At 41.0% G+C, this 6,707-nt stretch overlaps 1 pseudogene; it reads right to left on the bottom strand.

Moving 5' to 3' along the window:
• Positions 1-298: 298 nt before the first annotated feature.
• Positions 299-1,286, bottom strand: LOC144769699 (chemerin-like receptor 1; annotated as a pseudogene).
• Positions 1,287-6,707: the final 5,421 nt, after the last annotated feature.

The raw sequence follows: 6,707 nt of genomic DNA, 5'->3' as shown, positions 1-6,707 counted from the left end.
AACTTTACCTTACACCGCCTTTTTACTTTGCATGTTGCGAAACATTTGTTTGTAGAACACCAGAACTAGTTTCATTCTTGTGCACCCACTAATTAGATGACTATATTTATGTAGAGTGGTGTCTACAACCGAACTGTAGTCATAATGAAAAGACCTACAGTGCATGATTGAAGACAAGGCTTTAGAACATTCACCTGGTAAATCTCTGGAAGCTAGTCAACAAGCATTGCAACCCTTCATTGAACATAAGAAATTCAGCGTGATGGGTGTCTCAGTGCATAAAAGAAATCTTTGGTTTTCAAGGCACAGTCTGAACAGACATCTGATGGTTTTCAGAGTCAGTCGCTATACTGATGTCTTCAGCAAAGACTCGACTGAGAACTGAAAGTAGAGACTCCTTATGACGATGGTTCTTCAGGTAGCCCATGAAAAAGTAGAGGAATGGGTTGATGCAAGCAGTGAAGAAGGCTAAAAAGTTAGCCAGCTTAAATCCTGCCTTCCATGCTGTTCTGGACCCATACTCAGCCTTCAGCAGAAGCAGCACATGGTGGGGGAGCCAGCAGACAAAAAAATACAACAACCACTACAATGACAAGCTTCAGGGCACCTTTGGAGGTCTCCACCTTTTTCTGCTTCAAGTGGTTGGACAGAATTATGTTGCATACACTGATGATGATGACAGGGATAACAAAACTAACGATGAATCGAATCATGCGCAAAACATCTTCTTTTCCTTTACCCAGGTCTTTTGTGTAGTTACAGATAATGCTGGACTTATTGCCATAGGTTTTGAAGTAAAGTGCATAAGGCACACTCATGGCTGTTGACAGTAACCACACCACAAAGCAGATAATGGCACTCAGCTTGTGAGTTCGGTGGATCCGGCACCAGATAGGGTTGGTCACCATGATGCAACGATCAATGCTGATGACCATCAACAGAAGGACGCTGGCGAAGAGGTTGAAGAACTTTATGAAGCTAGTCACCTTGCAAGCATCATTTCCAAAGGGCCAGTGAAAATTCATGGCTTCCCTGATGGCATAGAGGATACGCGTGGCGCAGAATAAGAAGTCAGCCACAGCCAGATTCAGGTACCAGATTGTGCAGACGTTCTTCTCCATCTTGAAGACACCCAACCAGATCACAATCCCATTGCCAGCAATCCCCACAATGAAGATGATCAGGTTACCAATGCATGCTGCTATATGCATTTCTTTTATCGGTGCAGGGTCATCATTGGCAGGTGTTGTTAGCATGCTGAAGGGTGTAGAGATGTTGGAAGCCATTCTTTCCTGCCAGAATAAAAAGTTGGCATGGCGTCAGTGAGCTAATAGGGACACAATATCAACACCATTGCAACCATAGAATGATCAAACCTCACTAACTGGGCCATCAGAATTATGTGGAAAATTGAGCAGCAGGATGAATTCCTATACAGCAAAGAATAGTGTGGGTGAAGGATGGGCACTTCACCCACACTATAGCATTTACTCGTACCTTTAAGGACATTTTAACACACAATGATACACAAAGTGTAGCTGTGCTATAACAACGTAGATGTCTTAAGAATGGTATGTGGTGTGTACATTCAGGAGATCCTATTAAAAATGTTAATGGACTGATTTGTTATTGCATTGGAGCACGGGAACACTATTTTATCAACATAATTTCTCATTTTGGATTAATATAGTTTCTGTAAATGCATTATAGCACTCCAAATACATGTGCTAACTTCTTGCAATAAAAGATGCCCCTCTTTCACTCTGCGTTTTCTAGCTGAAAATCAGACCTTATTTTTAATTTCAGTCAGAACTGTACCTCATGCATCACTAAAAGGTGCCATCGTAATCAAGGTCAAGACATCTGATGATAAAAAATAGATGTGATTAGTTAAGGAGTCCCCTGGAAACAATTGTTGGTCTAAACACAGTGTTCATACAATAAAAGTGGTTTTAATATCAGGGTCTGTAATGAAAACATGAATGTGCATGAAAAGCGAAAGAAAACATTTTTATGACAAAAGCCTTACGTGTTCTACTGTAATGTAATGCAAGTACTGTAATTCCGTACTAGTAAACCCTTATATCTTCTATATCCATGTGTTGCCATCAGCATAATTTAGCATTGATTTAGTGCATCAGTCAGGTAGGTAATAAACAGGAGGGATATTCAGATGGAGCTCACTCATACTAGTCTTCTAGCGTTTATTTAATTAAATAGAGCATACAAATAACCCTGGTGCATCAACACAGATAAAGCACTGAGGGTCAACTGCTTGAAACATGAACCATCTGTTGTCACCCTTAGCATTGTGAGACTTACTTTGGTCCAGGTTTACCAATGTTTTGTAGCGCCTTTGTAGCACACAAGGGGCGCAAGAGTGATGCAAAACCTAAGTGAGATTAATCAAGCTAAGCATGGACACCTTGCATGGCCTAGTGGTACTCTGGCCCACTGAGGCGTTCCATGGGTGGAACGTGGTTGTTCCCGTGCATCTACCCCAGGATTTTGGTACATACCCAGATTTACCATTAGTCGTTGACCTGGGAATGCCCCAAAAAGATGTTCCTTCCTATCTTTGTTTCTTCCTCTTTATACATGTGTGCATTTTGAAGCACAGATATAAAAAGGATAAAGCCTCGCAGGATTGGTTTTATGCAGGAAGTTTCCTTTCCTGCACAAAAACAATCCTGCCTACAGCACAGGCACCATTGCACCATGAGGCAAGGGTGGCTGTATTGGTGCTAGGCAGCCAAAAGTGTGTCAATGCTAGGAAAGGACAGAAATGCCCCGTATAATGTTAAATAAGGTGCATTCCTCCCCTTTCGCCACAGAACAGCAAGGTGGCTTGCTGCATTGTGCTACGTGAATGATTGATAAATATCCCCCTGGTATATATGCTATGAAACCATTAAAGATTACTGTCTCTCCTTTGCTGTAAATAAGGGTAAATATATTGAAACAGTCCTGGCATTACAACAAGAGTCCAGGGGTCGTATTTCTTTCCGTGCCCCCGGGCACTTTGGTATCATAGTAGGAGGCACAGAATCTTGTGCTTTCCCTTCTATAATACCGATAGCACTGGCACACTTAAAGCACCAGCTCTATCAACAGAGGGTGTTCCCTCGTTTGCATAGGGGCGTGCCCTATGTAAATTGGGGAATTCCTTTGACTCCGCACCCGCACCATATTACAGACATGGGCACAGAGTCAAAGAAGCCCTCAGAAGGTGCACTGACAGTGCGTCATTTAAAAGATGGTGCAATGTCAGTGTGCCTCCTGACAACAGCCCTCCACAGGGGGTAACGGGGGTCCCATGTACCCCCAGATATCCCCTTGCAGGTGGGTGCAGTCACTGACTGCACCCGCCTGCAAGGGGATCAATAAACCCCTCCGAAAGTGAATGCAGGTGCTGCCTGCACTGTGAAAACACAGATCAGCTGATCCATACTTTCACATGAATGCGCTGTGGAGAAGCACGAGTTTGTGGCTGCCCTGGAAGCAGCGCATTCACCATATTGGGACACAGTGGCATTGTTTGCGACTGGCGTACCTTTTTAAATGTGCGCTGGGTGCAAACAATGCCAATACATAATATGGCCCCACATATCTAATATTTTGAGCAGAAGCTATGCCAGTACATCGGATATTTGAACGCTCCCTTCTATAGTGATTCATCCAAGCATAAAGTAATTTCTCCTCATTACGCCTCGCCTCAGGAGGTGTAAGGTCTTGGCACTTCCCAAGGTTTACATGCTCTTGTAAATCTGGGAAACCCTCCAAATCCATGTGTTTTGCTGGGGAACACTCATGGGATTCCTCCTGAGCCAGAGAGCAACGCAGGGTATGCGATTTGCTCTGCCTTGCTTTACTCCATATCAATGAGGCCATTTAAAGCCATGCAAAGTGGCTTTGCATGACCTCACAAATATGATGTTGCATTGTGCAGCACCTTAGCATAACAAAAACTGATGTTCCGGTAGCGCAAGCGGCTCGTAAATATGTCCCAGGGCCATAAAAGGGTGTCGTGTGGTCAAGGCAGCCCAAGATAAGTACTCAATAAGGCTATGTGGCACTGCCTTGAAGTCATGAGCTTATGTGATTCTTCCATTTGTTCTACATAGACTAAGAGAAGCATGTGTCAAGGGCCGCTATGTAGTAATCAGCACAGGTAAGCCTGCCACACAGGTATAGCAGGTTAAGGGAAATTCCAAATAAAGTAATGCTGGCTGCCTTCAGATCAGATCAAACCGTGGGTAGTGCTCATTGAGATCAAATAGGATTGCCATGGGGCTGGAGCAGACTTGTATTAACAACATATTCCCTACTTATAATCAAATATACAAAGAAGCACAGTGCATGATGTGTTTTAATGAAAATGCTAACTGATGAAAAAGGATCCATTCCAAACAGCTCATAATCAAACAACCTGTGGCCTGATATAAAATCCCTTTCAGAGTTGCAAATGCTGCAAAATCACAACATGACAGGGTTTGCAACAGCAAACATGCTTTTTACAATACACAAACGCCAATTAATTACCTAGAAACGTTTTACAACTCATGAAGTGCCTTTTTGCAACCTTTGTGAATCACAGATATGAGTGGGTATGGAAGAAGCGTAATCCTACTAATGAGTTGCAAAGTAATTACAGTTGCAAGCAGTACAGTTGCAAAGCATTCAACTTTTTCTGAGTTCATAACTGATTTGTAAAAAGGGAAGCTTCTATTTGCAAATTTCATTGGCTGCCTTGGGGGGAGTAGGCAGTGGTGGTCCATGTGGCAACTGCCTGCTTCCTGATATTTTTCAAATGGGAAAGACTTAAAAAAAAGAGCCGACCCTGCTTCATTAGTTTGGAGCCAATCACTGGGGATGTGAATTGTGACCTGCCTAGTTAATAAAGCAAACACGAGGAGATAATGGACCGAGCGCTGAAACATTTCCCCCTAGTCACAAATCTGAGTTGAATCCATCATAGTTAGTTAGCTCACTTTGCCACCCCAGTTCAGACCCAGCCATACGCAAATCAGTCTTGTCCCTGTTCATCATGGAGACAGTCAAAAGTCAAGAGCATAGAAGTTTCAAGGAACTGTGTAACTGGTGTCCAAATGCTATTTTTTTTTTAAAAACAAGGGATAATGGGTGCAGAAATGCAGTATCCAATCAATGGTTATGGCAAACTGCGCACCACCATGCTTTAGACGATAATTGCGTAGAGCCTTTCCAATTGCGAGTAATTTGCTAAAAGCCAATAGCTAATAATAAGTCCAATAATTTAAAATCTGATGAAATATTCACTCATGCATCAGATACTTCCTAAAACACATTGAAGATAGAGTAACGTATATTACAATGAAATATAGAATGAATCTGACTCTAAACTTGTTTTCAAAAATGCCGAAATAGAGGGACATGTAAATAGTATTGTTTCAAATCAGCATGTGGTGATGAACAAGTACGGCAACTATCTGGAATAGCAGGGTTAATCTTATGTAGGAATTATAATGTCATAAAAATAATATTATATATGACAAAAGTGATTTGTTGTATTGCTGCTTGTGAGGCTTTACTGATTTTGGTCCAAATCTATTTCCAAGTCGATATGGGTAAAGTAATGGAGAGATCTCATCTCCTGCAATAATTCCATGCTAGATTTAGTTCTATGAGTAACAATACATTGTAAGTGTGTGCAAATAGTGTAAGCCTTGGGATTTTTATGTAAAATAAGAGTATGAAAATTATTTGGTACTGAAGTAGGTGTGGAAATTGATTGAAATAAGTATATGTTTGCGAAATTGCATGTTTAAATCTGTTTCCAAAGGTAGATGGCAGGCAAAAGAATACCTGAGCTTGTGAGAAAGCGATAAGGAAATCCGTTGAAACATTTGGTTGATACAGATTAGGCCTCTGGACCGAAATAAATAAGTAAATAGATCTGTTTTTTACCAGGACATACTGATTGTACTAAACAGTAGAATCCCAAAAGGAGCGTAAATCAGTGGGAGAGGATGAACTGACGGAGGCCAATAGTTTATAAGTGTTCCTGAATATTAGAGTGGGAAATGTTTGAGCTTTGCACGTGAAAGTTAAGTATTCGTGAAAGGAGAAAGGCGATAAGAGTGCGTTTTTGAGATATACCCATAATGGAGTATAAAACAAGGAAGATTCAATTCCCTGCACAGATTGTCCTAATAAAAAGATTCATGGTAGGTGTATAAATCAGGAAAATTCCCTACACCTTTAATCTAGGGGAGCTTTAGTTTGCGCAAATACATACAAGGTTTTTTTTCTTCAAAATAAAAGAGCTTAATATTGAATACATTTTTGTATATGACTTAAGAGGAATATTGAGGGGGATGTTAGAGATAGTGAAAGGGATAATTGGAACCAAAATCATCCTGATAGTGTCAGGTCCACCCCACCACGACAGATACAGAGTATGCCCTCTGCTAGTCAATAGAGATATTTGGTTTATACAGGTATCGATATTAATAAAGAGGGAAGAGATTATAGAGCTGGTGAAATTGAAGACCAAGCTACTTAAGTTGTTTTGCTTACAAATTATAGTTCGAGGAAAAGTACTCATATTTAAAAGTGAATTTATTGAGGGTAAAATTTTGCATTTGTCATGATTTGATTTATAACCGGATATTAGAGTGTAAGAGGTGACTTCTGAAGCAAAAGCATGTAGAGAAGAATGAGGTTGT

This window comes from Lissotriton helveticus, chromosome 7, assembly GCF_964261635.1.
Source record: "Lissotriton helveticus chromosome 7, aLisHel1.1, whole genome shotgun sequence".
NCBI classification, from domain to species: domain Eukaryota; kingdom Metazoa; phylum Chordata; class Amphibia; order Caudata; family Salamandridae; genus Lissotriton; species Lissotriton helveticus.
Note: the sequence above shows the minus strand (reverse complement) of the source record. Positions and strands in the feature narration are given on the sequence as shown.